The sequence below is a fragment of the Pleurodeles waltl genome, chromosome 1_1 (genome assembly GCF_031143425.1).
Source record: "Pleurodeles waltl isolate 20211129_DDA chromosome 1_1, aPleWal1.hap1.20221129, whole genome shotgun sequence".
Taxonomy (NCBI): Eukaryota; Metazoa; Chordata; class Amphibia; order Caudata; family Salamandridae; genus Pleurodeles; species Pleurodeles waltl.
Window position 1 is genome coordinate 249,498,844 of NC_090436.1, and position 18,827 is coordinate 249,517,670.

The window sequence follows — 18,827 nt, forward strand, 5'->3', positions numbered from 1 at the left end:
TAACAGCAAGACAAACAGTAAATCAAGGACTTGCACAAATTACATGCTGTATTTTGATGTAAAAGTATAGTATTTGTTTTATAATAGATTCTGGAAATATGGGAAAAGTGAGTCTGCTATTGGGAGTTTAGGCTTTAGTTATATTAAGATGAATGTTAGATATTGGTAATTCTGATAACAGTATTTGTTTAATGTTTTAGAAGCTTTACAGCAATAGAAAACACATCCCAGAGTAGTAACACATTCCAAACCTGGAAACTAGAGACCAGGATCCAAGAGGTACTTTTAGAAGAGAATTTCTAATAAATAAAGGGATAGTCAGGAACCCATTTAGGAATAGGTTGTACTTATCTGTTCTTTGTTTATGTTTCATTAGGCACCAGTTTCTACAGAAGTCAGAAAGGGCCGCAGATTTGTGCAGCACTTCAACAGTGGAAACGCAAGAACGGTGTTGTCTCTCTTTTTTATTTTATCCACTTCCCCCCTTCCCTTGAGCTTCTGTTCTTAGTGCACTGTTTTAAAAACTAGTGTGCTGGAACAAGCAGTTTCAGGGTGGGGTCGGATTGTCTTCAACCTCCATCAGAACTGAACAAGGACTCAGGTGAGCTGGGCTTTGACAGTTCCTTGGACCCACTACTTAGTGTGTCCATGACATTGACACTGATGACAGCCTATCTGTCAAAAACAAGCTGTGTAGCTTGTCTGACCAGGTGAAAGCCAGAATTAAGGCTGAGGAAGCCAAAATGCAGACTTTGGAGGTAATTGAGCCCTCTAACAGTCCATGGGCCAGTCCATGGGTACTGGTGCCCAAACCAAATCTCAAGGGTAAAGAGAGAAATTAGGTTTTGTGTAGACTACAGAGGTTTGAATGCTGTCACCCAGACTGACGTCAAACCCTATACCTAGAGCTGATGAACTCATTGACAGGTTGGGGGCTGAAATGCACCTGCTTACATTTGATTTGACCTCATGTTACTGGCTGATTGCCTTAAGTCCAGGAACAGAGGAAAGGTCAGAATTTTCTACCACAGAAGACCACTTTCAGTTCAAGGTTATGCCCTTTGGCTTGCAGAATATCCCTGCTGCCTTCCAGATATTGATGAACAGAGTCCTGTCTGGGTTGGAAGCTATCAGTGCGGTGCATCTGGATGATATAGCTGCATTGGGAAGCCCTGAGGGAAGTGCATCAGGTCCTGCATCAGGCGGCCAGGACTATGAAAGCAAGCAAATGCCAGATAGGGCAAGGTTATTCCTTGCACTGAAGCATCTGGCTGGACATTAAACCCCTTATTGTAGTCAGGGGCCAGTAAGACTGGCAGTGAACACAAAGCCTCATCCAGAGTGTCAAAGGCCTACTGACACTCTAGGGTCCAAATTACCTTTTTGGGCTGTTTCTGTGAGGTAAGCTCTGTCAGGGGAGCCCCAATAGTCCCATAGTTCCTCTTCACCTTCTGTAGTACCCAGTCCACTAAGGAAAAGCCCTGATCTGTGTCTGGGTCTTAGGAGTTTCCCAAACCAGGATGGTCTGGATCTTGGCGGGGAGAGGTTGTACATGACCTCCACCTACAAAGTGGCCAGGTACCCCTGGGGCAGTACTGCTCAAGTAAATAGAGAGAGCCAAGATCAACCAGTTGCCTTCATTAGAAGGGGACTACTTCCCAGAAAGCAAAGATGGAATGCCATTTAGAGGGAAGCTGTTGTTACAGTCTGGTCCTTGAAGACTCTCAGACCGTACCTGTTTGGTGCTCACTTTCCTGTTGAATCTGACCCAGACCTCTCCAATGGCTTATGCTGATGAGGGAGCAGAACCTAAAATGGTTGAGATGGTCCATTTCCCTACAGGGAAATATAGAGTAAAGTACATTTTCCCAGGAAGCTACAACAAACAATGCAGTAGAAAAGTGCCACAATTTCTTCCTATGAACTATTGAAATGGAACTCCCACAAATGTACCCACTTTTAGAAATACTAAAGAAGGAACATAGTTACCAAGATCTACATTTATCACAATCAGTAAAATAACTAAAACCGAAAGTATCTAAGCACACAGGAAAAATGAATGAAACGCTAGCCAGTAATGTACTCCTATGACCGGTATGGGAGAAAGAGATTTTGCTCCAAAAAATGACATTAGACTGGTTAGAGGCAAAAAAAATGCCTCTAACCAGCCTAGCATCATTTTCTGACGCAAAACTATCCATACCACATGACTCCTGTCTTAGAAAAGACAGGAGTCATGTCCTCACTTCAGTGGCCAGCACAGGGTACAAGGGTCCTCTAGGCATGGCCATCGCACCCTGTGCCATGCAGGGGGCCCCAAGTCGGGCCCCTAATGGCACTTTAATTTAAAAAAATAAAAATACTCACCTATACTTACCCTACTTACCTGGAATGGGGTCCTCCATCCTCTGGTGTGGGAGTGGGTGTTCCTGGGGTTAAGGGAGGGCACCTGTTGATCCATTCCTTGGTGTTTAACCATGGAAATGGGTCCACAGGTCCCCTAACGTCTAGTCTGACACAGGCGTTAAATAATGATGCAAAGCATGCTTTGCACCATTATTTAGTCCCTCCTCACATCCATGCGTCATTTTAGCATTGGGGATAATTATGGGGCTAAGGGGTTAGCGCCATTTTTTAGATGGGAACGCCTACCTTGCATCTCATTGATGCAAGGTAGGTTCACGCATCTGAAAAATGGTGCAAACTCCAAAATTTTGACGTTAGACGGGTCTAGCGTCAAAATATAACTATGGAGTTAGTTTTGCGCCGAATGTGCCTATAAAAATGATGCAATTTTGGCACAAATGGAGTATACATATGCCTCTAACTTCCCTGGCAGAGGGTTCCTAAGATCTGGCGCAAGATGAAGTTCCAACGACTCTCACTGTGACCTAAGGTAATCTGGGACCTAATACTGGTGCATAGACAAGGATCCCTGTTTCCTGCTCTCCTCCTACAGGACTGTGCCTAATCACTGCCAGTTAGCTGTTCCTTTGTTATAAGACTCTGAGCGAATATCGCTGAGGACGGCTGAGAACTGCTATGCCCACTAACCTTTTCCTGTTCTCACTTGAGGTCACACTCTACGATATTATGATGGTGAAACCTCAGGCTTCCAAACCTTTGTCACAGGACCCTGTACCTCCCCCTACTCCTGCGGACCAACTATCAGATACCTTGTGTCACTTAGAGGACACCCTTCATGCACATTCCACCCAATTAAAAAAAGTGTTATGAGCAATACTGGATGCTAAGGGCATGATATAGATGTTAGCTGTAAAGGTCCTGGTAATGGTTTTCCGACTGAAATCCCGTCCGCCACCTTGGCAGTCCACCTGCCAGAGTTAGATGTTGGTGGTCCCATAGATGTTAACCAGCCCGAGTCCCGCTGACTCCTCCAAGGATTTACCATCCGCTGCCACAACGCCAGAGGAAAGAGCGACTGGTGGCAGGACTCCAGCCACACATACCACCGGGCAGATTTAGATGTGCCTTTCCGCCAAGCAGAAATTGGCGGTCTGACCTGACTTGGTGGATTGAGGGGAAGGTGTGAAAACTCACCTTTTTTCTGATTTCACTACAGTTTCTAGCTTGACACAAGTGGACAACACCCTCCGTGGCTGCTGCCAATGGACCACAGAGAAAACATGACCCCCCTGTCACTGGACACAAACGTTGGGAACCTGCATTGGCTGTGTACGTTGTGGGGTCACCGCACATGAACTCCGGACCACTGCAGACATATAAATGGCACAGTAATGTTTTTAAGATTACTGTGACATGCATATGTTGGGGACCCTAGTTGCTGAGACGTGGGTGGGGACACACACAACACATATCATGCACATACACAACTGTCATTATAGCATCAGTATTCATTGGCAAATTAATACTGGCACCACAGTGACGGTACTATCACATTTGTTAACTGTGTCCATGTGTGCATATCGCAAGTGAACCTGTCATGTTGTGCTTTGACTTGTGTGTGTGAGTCAGTACATATGCTATGTGACTGGCTGGTTGAGGTGCAGGGAGGTGTAGTGGGTGCTTTGGTTGTGTCAGTATGTGTGCAACTTGCTTTGATGTTGTTGTGTATGTTGTGTTGGGTGTTGTGTTGCTGAGTGCAACATACAGGTGAGTGTTGTGTGGCGGTCATCGTGATGTGTGCAGTTGTGATGGTGTAGTTGTGTAAAAGAGTGTGTAGTTGTTTTGGTTGTTGTAGTTGTGTTGTGTGTGGGTGCAGCACCACTAGTGTGTTTCTGTCGTGCTATGGATGCATGCCAGTGTGTGTTTACAACATGTAAGTCTTGTTTTGTGGTGGCCTGGCAATGGATAAAGGTGTGTATGTGTTGTGTTGTGTGTGATGCAGGGTGACACATATGGCAATGTGTGGTTGTGTGATTTACCTCTATTCCGTAGCCACTGCCCATTGGGTCCCACAATGTCCTCTCTCCGCCAGCGAACCGCCGCCAGTACACCACCTGCAGGACTGGAACTTCTAAATATGGCAGACGGAACACCACAACTTGACGGTATTCTCAGGTCAGCCACCACAGCAGCTTGGCAGTAGGCCAAGATTGAAACTGTCTCCCTAGATGTGAATCTCCTCAGGGCTGATCATCGAAAGCTGTCTGACCGGGATGGATAAGGCAGAGTCCTCTTTGACCACCCTAAGACCTACGGTACAAGCCCTGCAGGAACAAATGAAACTACTGAGTGCAGGGGAGGCCTCTTCACAGTGCAGAGCAGAAGGCGCAGTGCACACCCAAGACTTAATAACATGTGCTTGCTGGGGTTTCATAAATGGTCAGAAGGCTCCAATGTGGAGCTCTTTGTTGAAACATGACTGATGGACTTGGTGCTGGCTGACAAAATCCCTAAGTTCTTCTCGGTAGAGAGAGCACATTGGATACTTGACAGGCAACCTCCTCCGAGAGCTCCACCACTACCCATCGTTGCTCGTTTTTAATTTTCAGGATCGTGATCTGGTGCTCCAACAGTTCCAGGAGTGGTGCCCCTGGAAATACGAGAATGCTTCAATAACTGCATATTCTGTCTTCATGGCAGAATACAGCACCTCTGTGGATTCTATGCCAAGGTCAAGCAATGTCTTTAGGAATCAAACTTTAAATATGCCCTCCTGTTCCCAGCAACACTATGACTGATCAACGAGGAGACAACCCATGTCTTCTCCACTCCAGAAGATATATGGACCTAGCTACGTGCTGAGGTTCTGGCTCACGCTCCTTACGAGGACCCTATCGCCAGAGAATGGCTGACACCTCTGTCTCATCGACACAAGCGGGACCCACCAGTGCTTGACCTTCTTGAGACCAAGCAGCAGAGAAACAGGCAAAGGTGCTGAAAGAAGCATCACAGCACAAACCCTTTCATTTTACTTCTTTTGAGCGTCACTTAGAATCTGGATCGGACAAGGGATGCTCTGGGACCTCAACAACTGAACTACACCGGGGTCTGAAAATCATTCCACAATCTCCAGATGACTTGTAGTAAGTGTTTACCTGTACACCTAAGCCCCATAAGGCAAGCATCTGTAGACTAGGTCAATGGCTGCGGCTGACCATTTCCAAGGTAAGTTATTAAGCATTGTGTAAGCTGGATGAAAGGCTTATGCAATGGACATTTCATGCCTGGAGAGTTTTCCCACGCTCCAGAAAGACTCCAAAGTGGACATGTTTTGCCCACTGAACTGTTCTCTTAATTACTGGTTTGTTCTTGAGGCCATGTGGCCTGATCTGGGCTGGGTATTTTTGTTTTATTGTTGTTTTTTTTGTTTTGTGTTTGTTTTAATGGAACCTTTACTGATGGATGCACACTCTTGGGGTACACCAACATGGTGCGAAACTCTGTGATGCGAAGCTGAGAGTGATATGGGGCCAGATGTATAATTTTTTACCAATAGCGATTACCTAATTACAATTTTTTGCAAATCACAATTAAGTAATCGCTATTGGAATGCATGAAACTCCAGGAGTTTCATATAGAGATTCGCAAGGGCTCGCAAATGGACCTACTTCATTAATATTCATGAGGTAGATCGCAATCTGCGACCAATTGCAAATGGCTACAATCACAGGGATGGTGGCTTGCTGGGCTCAGCAATCCATCATGTCTGTGATTGCTTTTAAATAAAGCAATCTTTTTTTTTTTAAATGCGGCCCATTTTCCTTAAAGAAAAATTAAAAGTTTTCTTTTAATTTTTTAAGATTAGGCAGTGGTCCATGGGACAACTGCCAGCTCTTAAAAAATGTTTTCCCATGCATTTACAAAGGGGAAAGGAAAGAGATCCCCTTTGCGAATGAGTTACCACCAATTTGAAATTGGTGATAACTGCGATTGTTTTGCGACATCATTCACGGTCACAAAACAATCATACATACCTCTGCGATTTGGTATTAGGAAGGGACGCCCTTGGCACGCCCCTTCCTAATACTGAATCGGTATGTAATCTCACATTTGATGTGATACATACCAAAATGCATTTCTGTGATCGCAAAAGGCCCACTGGGACATTTGTGATCGCAAAAATATTTGATACATCTGGCCCATGGATCATATTCCATTTGCAGCATTTAGACACTGTCTCAATGCCTGGGATTCCCCTCATCGGTACATATCATCAGCGCCAGCACAGATAGAATTGCACCACAGTACAATCTGATAATAATGGAATGTGCATGGTATGGCTACACCTGCATTATGAATTTGGGGAAGGTTGTGGTAAACTTCTAGCTTGGAAAACTAAAACAGATCACTCCAAAAGCCATATTACGTCTATTAAATCAGAGATAACAGGAACATTATGCACAGATGCCTCCGGAATAGAAGAGGCCTTCGTTGCTTTTTTTCAGGACCTCTACACAGAAGACTTGCATTGTTCGGAAGCATTGGTTAGGGGTTATCTAGAGGGGGTTCATCTCCCTCAGTTAACAGATGCTGAACAGCTGACAAGGAGGATAGAAGTTGGGGAGGTAAGGACAGCAATCCAAGCCCTGAAAAAGGGAAGGCCTCGGGTCCAGATGTGCTCCCTAATGAGCTACATTGTGTGCTTTGTGATGAGGTTGTCTCAATTTTGGTAGAGTTGTTCAATCTTCTTTTACAGGAAGGGATAGATATGCCCACTTCATGGAATGATGCAGTGATAAGTCTTCTTTTAAAGGCCGGGAAAGACCCGGCATTGTGTAGTTCATATAGACCAAATTCTTTGTTGAACTCAGACTATGAACTTTATACCCACGTTTTGTCTAAGAGACTCCAAGATTCAATCAGGAGGTTGATTCATGAAGATCAAAAAGGCTTTATCAGGGGGCGACAATTGCATGAGTTGACTCATGATTTGCTAGGCACAGTAGATTTGGCTGGTTCAAGAAGGGTCCTTATGACGATTCTTACCTTTGATGCTGCCAAAGCATTTGACAGGGTGAATTGTTACTTTCTACTGAATGTCACGAAAGGCTACAATTTGGGCTCAAGATTTATTAGTGCGATTCAGGCTATTTATAGAGCCCCGGTTGCTAGTATTTTGGTCAATGACAGAGTGTTGTTGAAATTTAAGATCGAAAGAGGAACGCGTCAGGGTTGTCCACTGTCCCCTCTTCTTTTTGACTTGTGTATTGAGCCGTTAGCTGCAAAAATTAGGACTGGCAGTCAGATCCCCCCCTTTCAATGTCAAGGTTGGACAAAGAAGGACGCTTTATATGCAGATGACTTGATGGTCCATACTGGCGATCTGACGCATGTTTTTCCTAGAATTGTACAATGCTTAAATGACTTTGGCAAAGTGTCAGGCTATTAGGTGAACTCAGAAAAAACAGAAATTATGTGTTGGAATACCACTTACAACAGTCCCCTGGTAAAACAACAAATTAGGTATTTAGGGATGCAAGTTACTGTCAGCCTCCATGAGACAGCTAAGACAAATTTCGATATGGCATATACAGAGACTCGTAGATTGCTTAGAATATGGGCGGGCCTCCCATTGTCTTTCCTCAGGACGGTAACTATTCTTAAAATGATCATCCTTCCAAAGTTCACCTTTCTGTTTAATGCAATCCCTTTAGAATTTATGAAAGGTTGGTTTGAAAAAATACAGGGAGATTTAACTTTGTTTGTGTGGGCATCTAAGGGGGTCAGGATTGCCTGGCAGAAAGTATGTAGGACAAAGGGAAAAGGTGGAATTGCGGCCCCAGACTTCTATAAATATTATTTAGTTTTCCATCTGAAGAATGTACGATTCTTGTTACGTGATAGATCGGAATATATGTTTTTTTGGGTTGTAATGACTAAGGAATTGTTAGAGGCTGGCAGGAATTTTCTATATAAGTTTGGTCACCCTAAATATTTTAAAAAGATTTGTCTGAAGATCCTCAAGGATGCTGCTAGGGTATCGTGGCGAGTTAGACAAGCATTAGGAATTAAGTACTATAGTTCCTTGGCTCCGGTGTGGGATTCCCCTGGTACCCCAGAATGCTTGATGGATAAGCTAGCACTTTCATTAAGAGGGGTGGTTTGCTGGGGACAAATTTTGGAAGATTCAAAGTTGGTGGCCTGGGAAAGGTTTGAGGAATTAACTGAACATAGGTCCTCGACGTTTAAATATTTACAGCTAGCCAGTTGAGCAGCAACTCTTCAGGATCAGGGGGGTATGGAGCATGCTTAGGAAGAGAAATTATTTCAGGCCTTGGTTCGTAAAGAAATTGCGGTTTGGTATTAGGCATTACTGGAAGCCTCTGACTCAAGTTTTCTCTTAGCTGAGAAGAAATGGGGTGATGTCCTTCCATTCTTGGATCTGGTAAAAATATGGGAAACATCTTGTTCTATGCTTTGGTCTGTTGTTAGGCCATCCCGCTAAAGAAAAATCATTTGTTTACCTTATACAGGGCTTATTGGTCTCCTCAGAGGCTATCAGTTTTGGGGAAGTCAGTTAAAAGCTGCCCACGTTGCGGGGAGTCTAATGCGAATGATATTCATATGTTTTGGTACTGTAGCAGTCTTGGAGGCTTTTGGTCTAGCATAGGAGCTATTCTTAAGTACATCATAAACCCTGATATAGAGGTAAACCCTACACTAGTGGTCTTTGGGGTAACTCCTGAAGTGTCTAAACTGCCCAAACCTCAGAGGGATTTGATGTTTTTGTTGATCCTATTAGCTAGGAGACAAATATGTTTTCGATGGATCTCCCCTTTTCCTCTTTCTGTATCTGGATGGTTGACATTGGTTAATTATTATTGTCGTTTGGATGCCCTTGGCCCCCCTATAAAAGGGACGAATGCTGGGAAACGGAAAATTTGTCAACAGTGTGATTCTTTCTTTTTCCAGTCCAATGATTATTTGCCCTCTATTCAGCTGGTTAACTTTATATGTCTGGATGGCCTGGATAGTATAATACGTCGATTTATAGGCGTATAGGTGCGGATAAGACCGGGAGAGGTGAGAATATATGCGCCTTACCCTTTGTGAGGGGGTACAGGTTGATGACCCTCGTCCAGAAGTATGGGCTTTTATGAGGACAAAAAAAATAAAAAATAGGGCTAAATTAAAAATAAGTTGGACAAATTAGGAACACTCTTTATACAAAATGCTTGCCTTTTATTTAATCTCAAGAGCTCAGCGCCCTGCATGCAATGATTGAACTTGAAATAAATCTTCCAACAATTCAGTTGATTCTCTTCAATTAAAAACAATTACTTCTGTTAATGCTTTTCAGCTAATGCAGATTAATTGAGGGGTTTGATCTATTAGGAGTTGTCACAGAATTTCAAGATTATCTTTTTTCTTACCCCCGCCTCCATCACTGCTGCACCAAAAGATCACAGTTTACTATATGAAAGGGTGTTCTGAAGATGCCAAAACTAAACCATAAAGATGTCATTAGGGAAAGCCTACAGGAGTAATTTTGAAAGAGAGATCTACTGAAAGCATTAAGCTATAAACATGCAGGGTTCCTTATGGAATGTTATTTTTAGACATGCAACAATACATTTACTCGAATTTAGAAGCTTAAACAAAAAAATAAGATTTTGTTAATTATACATTTCCTTAGAGCTCATCATATGCCTTTGCCCGGGCTTGAATGACATTCGTAGCAAATACTTATTACGAATCCCTTACAATGCTCTCATTGCGAACTGTAAAATAAGCTCCCTCTGCATATTTCTCAGCATAAAAACTTTAGTGGGAAGCTGACCAGATTTCTAGACATAGCCTATGAAAGAGATAAACCATAAGATAGCTGTCAGCAGAGAGCTTGAAGGGCGATTGTAATAATTATTTCCGACCAAACTGATTTAGTAGCCCAGGAATGACACCCAGTCCATTCCATATATTTGCACATGTATCAACCTTCAAATATTTTAATTGACTATGTGGATATATTTTAATTTTTAGTAAATATTCAATTTACTTGGCATTACGATCTTGGTGCAATGCTTGGTTTATTCACATAAACAATTTCCACAAAAAACAATTTACTGATTATTTTCATATCAAGCATAATTATCCATTAGAATAGAAATGTTACATTGTTTAAAAATCATAAATACAAATATTTTAATTACATAGTTTTTTAAAAATCTGTTTTTATTGTTATTGTTTCCAACACACATTCAATTAACTGCCTTTCTCTCAACTCCCTCCCGCCACCCTATAATTTATTTCAGCTTGGATCCTTGTGCTCCTTCCTCCCAGGCATTGGCATCCCCAATGTCAGCTTGCCATAATGTTTTTAGAGTTTCGAGAGGGATTAGTGCGTCTGTTTGTAGTGTTTTGTAAATCGTTGATACTACCTTTTTGTCTCCCCCTATTGTACAAATGATGTGGCATCCAGCATGTGTAGGTGGTTCCCTCAGTCCCTGCTTGCAATGTCGTTGTATTAAAGCTGCCAGGGATCTGCGCATGAGGAACATCCCGGGTGGTATTCCGTAATGTGCCATCATGTCTGTGAATGTCATGAGCTCTCTGTTCCTGAAGAGCTCTCCTATCATGGTGACACTATACGTCTCTAGTTTTTTAATCCCCATTATGGAGCTCCCTCCGGGGAACAGGGTCAGGTACCTCACGGTGAGTATGGGGATTTAATTTGTGTGCGCTGTAGGCTACGCTTCCAGCATGTGTTTATGACCTGATGTTCAAGAGACTTCGTCTCCTTCTTTCCATCTTGCACTAAAAGTATCCCTGCGAGAGTTGTTTCAGTTTTCTCTCTCATGGGGTCTTCTGCCTCTGCAGTTGTTGCTACATGCCATTCTTTGGCCAGCCACTGGAGCTGACCTGCCAGATAATATAATTCGACATCTGGAGCTGCCAGTCCACCTACTACTGTGGGTAGTTGGTGTTTGTGCAGGGCTAGTCTGTGGCGCCCGCCCCCCCCCAGATAAAGCTGGTAAGGATGGAGTCAATTTCCCTGAAGGAGGATCCGGATATCGGTACCGGAAGAGTCGAAAAGCTATATAGCAGTCTTGGCAGTGCCACCATTTTTATCAGGGCCACTCGGCCGGTTACTGTCTTCCAGAATTGGGCGGTTGTTCTTAATTTCCGTATTGCATGGTTCACATTTCCCTCTAATAGGTCGCTTAGCTCATGGTAAATCTTGACACACAAATATCGGAACATTGTCGGGGACCATCCCAGGTTCTGGATGGTTGTGATCCGGGGGGTCCCCTTCTGCAGCGGGAATAGGAGGGATTTCTGCCCGTTGATGCAGAGACTTGATACATCCCCAAACCAATCCAGCAGGGCCATGACCCCGGGAAGATCCATGTTTGGATCTCTCATAAATAGTATCATATCGTCTGCATACAGTGCGATCTGGTGCATTCTATCCTCTATGGCTATTCCTTCATAGTGTTCTTCTGTTCTGAACATCAGTGCCAAGGGCTCTACCACAACGGTGAACAATAATGGTGATAACGAGCATCCTTGTCTGGTACCCCTCCCTATTCTATAAGAGCTCGATATTGTTCGTCCGGTGCAGACTCGTGCCGCAGGGGAGGTATATAGCAGCTTAGACCACCTAAGGAACCCCAGACCTAGACCCATCCTCCTCGTCACTGTCTGCAAGTAGTCCCATCTGAGGCTATCAAACACTTTCTCAATATCCACTACTAATATTGCAGCTGTGGAGAGACTTGGGGAACCCGAATGCATTATTCCGATTAGTCTTCCGATATTAATGGCTGTGCTACGGTTAGGAATGAAGCCGGTTTGGTCAGGGTGGATCAGTTTTTCCATGTGGGGCATCAACCTGGTGGCGAGGATACTACTCAATATCTTATAGTCCATGTTCAACATGGACAGGGGGCGGTATGATCGCAGATATGTAGACGGGCGATCCTGTTTTGGCAGCGGGACCACAATGGCTTCATTTGTGGAGTAAGGCAGATTACCATTCTCAAACACCTCTCCATATATATCACTGAGCCGTGGTGCCAGTAGATCCACATACTCCTTAAAGAATTCTGCTGGTAACCCATCTGCTCCTGGTACTTTCCCTCTGGAAATTGTTTCCACCACTTTGGTCACCTCCCGTGGGGTTATCGCCTCCCCCAGTTTTTGCCGGTCCTCCCCTCCCAGGGTTTGAAACCGAATGTTCCCTAGGCATCCCAGCCGGTCTGGCTCTCGGGGTACAGTAGGGGGGCATATAGTGCTGCTGGTATTTGGCGAAACTGGCATTAATTTCCCCCTGGCTGGATAGTCTTCTACCCTCTGTGTCCTCTATTTCCATCACGAGCGACTGTTGTCTCAGTGGGGACGCCAGCCAAACCAGTAAGGCCCCCGCTTTGTCCTCTTCTGTGTGCTGTCTACTGATATATTAATTATAGTCGAATTGTCTAAGTTTTTCCAGGGTGCTTGCTATTTTGTTCTTAGTCTCGGATATGCTAGGGGCCAGGTCTGGGTTGTCCGGTCTGTTGTGCTCCAGAGTTCTCAGTGTTGTCTCATATTTAACCAGTTCACCTTCTATTGACCTCCTAACCCCCAGTGTTCCTGCCATGCATTGGCCCCTGATAGTCACCTTAAACGCCTCCCATTCCTGCACTCGGGAAGGGGTAGAGCCTGTATTGTGTATGAAAAACTCTTTAATTGCTTCTCGGATGGTTTGCCGATGGGCGCTATCTTCTAAAGACTCTACATTCAGTCACCAATCTGGTATGGGGGGGCGGTCCCTCCGCCAGTCTAAGGTAAGCAATAATGGGTTGTGGTCAGATACTGTACGGCATAAGTATTCTGCACTGCGTACCGTGCAATTTACATCCGGGGAGGTTAGGATTGCGTCCAGTCGGGCGTGTAAGTCATGCATGGGTGAGTAGAAAGAGTAGTCCCTCTCTAGCGGGTGGATGTGCCTCCAAGAGTTGATCAGTCCCCAGTCCCTCTGCCAGTCAGTGAAGCTCTTGGCTGTCCTGCGTATAGGGGAGGACTTCAGGGGTGGGTGGGATCTATCTAGCGCTTCATTTGGGCGCTAGCGGATCCTCACTGGTGTTTCAGATTATCTCGTCTGATGTCCTTGGGATGAATCATGGGAGGTCGTCGGCTGTGTCCTGTGATGAGCAGAAGATTTAGTCGGGCCCTGAGTCCTGATCTGATAGGGATTCGGACCGGCGTGGGGAGGTGACGCCTCCTCGTCCCAGGGATGCCACGGCTTTCACAGCTTCTTGTTTTTCCCTCATTGTCTGATTGAGTGGCGGGCCATGTTCGTAATGCGTTTCCCTTTCCGCCGGGATGGTTCTCTTCTTTTTTTTTACACTCCTTAATTGTATTGTCTCTCTGTCAGTCCTAGCCCATCTAGCCATTCCTGCACTTGCTGTGGTGCCGTGAAAAAGAGTGTGTCATTGTTCGTAATGATCTTTAGTTTGGCCGGAAATAGCATGGCATACTGGATGCCTCGTTCTCTAAGACGCCGCTTGACCTCCATAAAGGTGGCTCTTTGCTTCTGGGTGTCTTTGGTAAAGTCCGGGAAGATAATTATTTGCTGTCCCTCCATGGTGATCTCTCCCTTTTTTCGTGCTTGCAATAGGATGAAGTCTCGGTCTTTAAAATGCAGAAGCTTTGCTACGATCGGACGCGGCCTTGCACCAGGAGGAGTAGGTCTTGCAGGTACTCTATAGGCTCTTTCTATTGCAAAATATTGTGAGAGGCCCTCTGGTGCTATTTCTTCTAAGTAAGACGCCATGTCCAGCGCTTCACGTTCTGATTTTTCGGGGATACCTGCCAGGCGTAGATTGCTTCTTCGGCATCCTCCACGCGTGTCTCAAGTATTTTAACCCTGGACATCAGAGAGGTCACGGTTTTAGCGAGTGTCTTGCATTCAGGGGTGAGTTGTTCTAGCGACTTTTCATTGCCCAATACTCTGTCGGTTAATCTTCTGTGATCGTCTCCTAGGAGCGTCAGATCTGTAGACAGGGAGTCTATTTTAAGTTCCAAAGCTTCTCTGGATGCCTGGATTGCTTGCAGTAGGGTGTCCAGAGTGGTACCCCCGTCTGCCTCTCCAGGTGCTCCTTCTCTTTGCGAGCTGTTGTCCTCTCCTGGGCCTTCCCGTTTTTTGGTCTTGCCCATTTTTAGTTGGTGCGCTGATTTTACATGGCTGGGTGTGGTTCTCTCTCTGCGTTGGTTGTTTCCTCGATTTTTCCTCTTCTCCCTCTCGTGTTGGGGGGCTCTCTGTGATTACATTCACCCTGTCCAGGCGAATCACTGTTGCTACGATCCAACTTGCTTTGAGTCAGTGCGTGGAGTTTCTGGCAGTTTCCATATCTCGCCCCTGCTTCATCATGTCATCCGTTCAGGCATCCCCCCAGCTTTATTTGCTGCAATGGGTCCCCTATCAGTGGAGGGGGCCGGGGTCAAGACCTCCGGTCGCCCACTCCCGGTCTTTCGCCGGGTTCCTCACCGCTCCGGTCGTTCTGGTTCGTTCTCCTGAGGAGAGAGCAGCCTCAGCTCCCCGGGTTCTTGCCGAGTGAACTGCCAGGCCTTCGTGCTGTTCTCAAGGCCGCCGGTCTAATGCCTTTTTCCCAACCGGGGGCCCACCGGCCTCCCCCGCCCCTCTTCCCTCTAGGGGAGGGATATAAATGGAGGTCTACGGGTCGTTTTGCGCCTCTGCCGGCTTCACCGTGGGTCGAGGCGCGGGTCCGGCCTTCTCTGCAGGCGCTCCCTTCCGCCTCTCCTTACTGCCCACTTGGCCAGTTGTTTCGGGGCCGGCGCGGCCGCCATTCAAGTTCTCCACGTCCCGGTCCCTCTACACTGTGTCGGGGCTGGGCGGTCTCCTGGTTTTGGGCTCGCGCTTCGGGTTCTGTTGTTGCGTCTCGGCAGAGCCACCATTTTGTTTTACTGCTCTGCTTCAGCACCAGGGCCGTTGGACCGTCTGGAGCCAGCTAGATCTCTCTAGGCTTCCGTTTCTTGATGTGCCAGGGGTTCCATTATGTGCCACAGGTCATTCTTGGCGATCGCGGGGGTCAGGGATTCAGGATAACTGTGCGAAAATCGGTGGCCACCGGGAGCTCCGCTTTACACGTGCTGCTCCATCGGCCTCAAGCCACGGCTCCATTTTAATTACATAGTTAATGAACAAATTAACATAAAAAAATAAACAAATATTTAAAGAACATTAACAACTAAGAAAACGTAAGTAGTTTAAAATACTTGCAATCCCAATCCCCTGCAAAACTAAGGTCTAGATTTACTATGATTTTGCATGGGGTATCTGTCACTTTTATGATGCAGACTCAACACAAAACCAACTTTGGGATTTACAAAGCAACGTAAATGTAGATTTGTGTTGCTTTGTAAAAAAAAAAAATTAATGCAACACAGCCCCTTGCACTACTTTGCATCAGGGATGCATTCCATTGGTGAAGCTCGAGTGTGTGTATTCATTCATGAATTTTGACAAAACCTATATTTAGAAAGAGCTGTAGTCATGGCTGTACGCCAACATGCTGTGCCTTCCTCAGGCTGGTGTAGCAAGCAGAAATATCTTTATTTCTCCTTGTTATTTCCTCCTTGCATTTGTGCTGCATTCTGAACCACATTCACAAAAAGGAAAAAGGCATCCAAGGATAGTTTTTATGCATAAAGGTAGCCCTCCTGCACACAAACTATCCTTACCATATTGCAACCACCTGCATTGGGTGCCTGCGTTGGTGCTAGCCAGCCCAAAGTGTGCCAGTGAGGAGAGAGCAGAATTGCATTATTTCTTTGAAAATATGACACAGCTCTGTTTTTACCCTTTCATGGAACTCAGTGCAGCACCTTCACTTGCTGTGCTTCGTTGAGTGACATGTTTGTAAATCTGACCACATGTGGTCACCACAATCAAAGTTTTTACCTTCTGAGTGAAGCTCTCATTACGAATGGCAGACAGGAAGGCGATTAATAATTCACCTTTGCTCACCAAAATTCACATGAACAGGTATTTACCGGGCATTTTTAAATGGCAAGATTCAGCAGGGTTCATCTACGTAAAGGTACGAGGGGAAAACTGCGAGCCATGTGGTAACTACCACAAAACTTGTAATTCCAATTTCTCATTTCCACCTTATAAGGATAGGAACAGGCCATTCATAATGAGATCTGATTTAGATCTTGGCGGATGGGATACTCCATCACAAACATGATGGATATGCTGTCTGCAGTAATACAATCCCAATGGGTTATGGAATCATAATATGGCGGACAAGATATCTGTCACATTTGTGACAGAGTATTCCATCCACCAAGATCGAAATCAGACCCTTAATCTTTTAAATAGAAAACAGAAATCCTCATGCAGGGCAAAACCAGACAGCTGGTGGACAAAGTACCTCTGAAGCCATTGGTTTAGGTCAGAAAAGCTCAGATTATGAGAAATAAAAAGTTTGTAGCCGCCAAAGTCCCATTGTTGGACAGGTACTTTCCATGCCTTTGTTTTCTCAAGATTTCTTTGTTTAGACTTAGGGCCTCACTATGACTTCGGCGCATCGTTTCGCAAGACCGCTGCGGTGGCAGCTGCCAAAAGACCACCATGGTGGTGGCAATCCGACCACCATATTAGGAGTCACATTGTGAATTCTGGAAAAAAAACACCACCAGCCTGACAAAATTTCACCCATCAAATTACGATCCACAAATCACCACAGCGGTTCTTCCATAGCAGAAAAACATTGGCAGTCCGAAATGCGGCGGTCTCAACTCACTTCTGTCAGAACACAATACAACACAACATTGGATAGTTTGAATACCCCACACCTGACACACATCCACACACATGACACACCTACTCACTGCACTATATAACACACCCCTACATAACCCACAATCCTTTGCATCCAGAACACCAGGCACATACACTGAGAAGCCAAAAATATTAGATTTTGCACTTGTACACTATAGGCACAGACACACATATCACTCAGCACACACACCCACATCAGCACAACAATTAAAAGACACATCACTAGCACACACAATTTACTACAGTCATCTCCCACTTACATAACAGCACCTACACCTCACCATTTACCAAACACTGCACCATTTAACTCACAACACCCCACACACAGTCTACATAACCACTACCATGTCCCCACAAAAACACTCACGTTTCACAGATGACAAGTTGAGAGTCATGGTGGATGAAATTTTAAGGGTAGAACCACACCTGATTGGAGCACAGGTCCAACAAACATCTATTGCCAAGACAATTGAGTTGTGGCAAAGAATAGTCGAAAGGGTCAATTCTGTAGGCAGTCATCCAGGCACAAGGGAGGACATCAGAAAGTGGTGGAACAACCTACCAGGGAAAGTGAGTTCCATTGCATCCAGGCACCAGCTAGCCGTAGAAAAGACTGGTGGTGGGCCCCCAACTCTTCCCCATACTTTCACTTAATGGAAGGAGAAGGTCTTGAACATCCTCCATCCTGAGGGCCTGACAGACATACCTGGTGGACTGGAGTCTGGTAAGTACCCACAACATTAAGGTCACACAATTGTCTTGTCCTGCATGCTCCCTCACCACCTAAACCCACCCTAATGAACTTTTTACCCACTACAGCTCTCTCCAAATCACCCAATGCCCCTCTCTGGCATGCCACTTCTCCACTGAACCCAACTGCCGTCACAGCCCTTGGAAATGGCACATTAGCTACAGGCTAATCTTCTCACTACTACTCCCAGAATGCACAAACTCATCATAGTGAACACCTGGAATGTGCACAAAATATCACATGTAATGCATGTACAACTAATTTACTAGCTACGCCATCTAGATTGTTCTAGTGTGGAACAGTACATGCAATGACAGAAGTGCAATGGCTCACTCACAATAGCAACCAAAGCAAAACAAAGCTATGGCTGAGTGGCCATTCATAATGGCCACAGATTAAAGATCCCAAGCCAGAAATAGACTGACCTGGATTGGAAAGTCAGATGGCTGAGTCGATGCACATGCACTACATCCAGATATAGGTTAATGTCCTTGCACTCTCACACACTATGTTCCTACAAGGACACCATTGTGCATTGTACATCTCTAATGTGTGCCATCTAGCAAGTCTGACTTTTCACCAGGTAACAGACGTGAACAGTCATGTCAATAATCAGACAATATCAGATCCCATCTGCAGTGCATTTAGTACCAACCTAGTCTAACAACTCTTAACATGGAGTATAGAAACAAGTCACAGAGTTGTATGTACAACTAAGGTATGCTGTGCAGCAGCTTTTTGCAGGGAATCATGTTAAGGCACTGTCTGCATCTCACACAAATGCAACAAAACACCAATTGTAACCAGTACTCTGTGTCTCACTCCCTCCACAGGTAACCTTGCCATTGCTACCATGGAGAG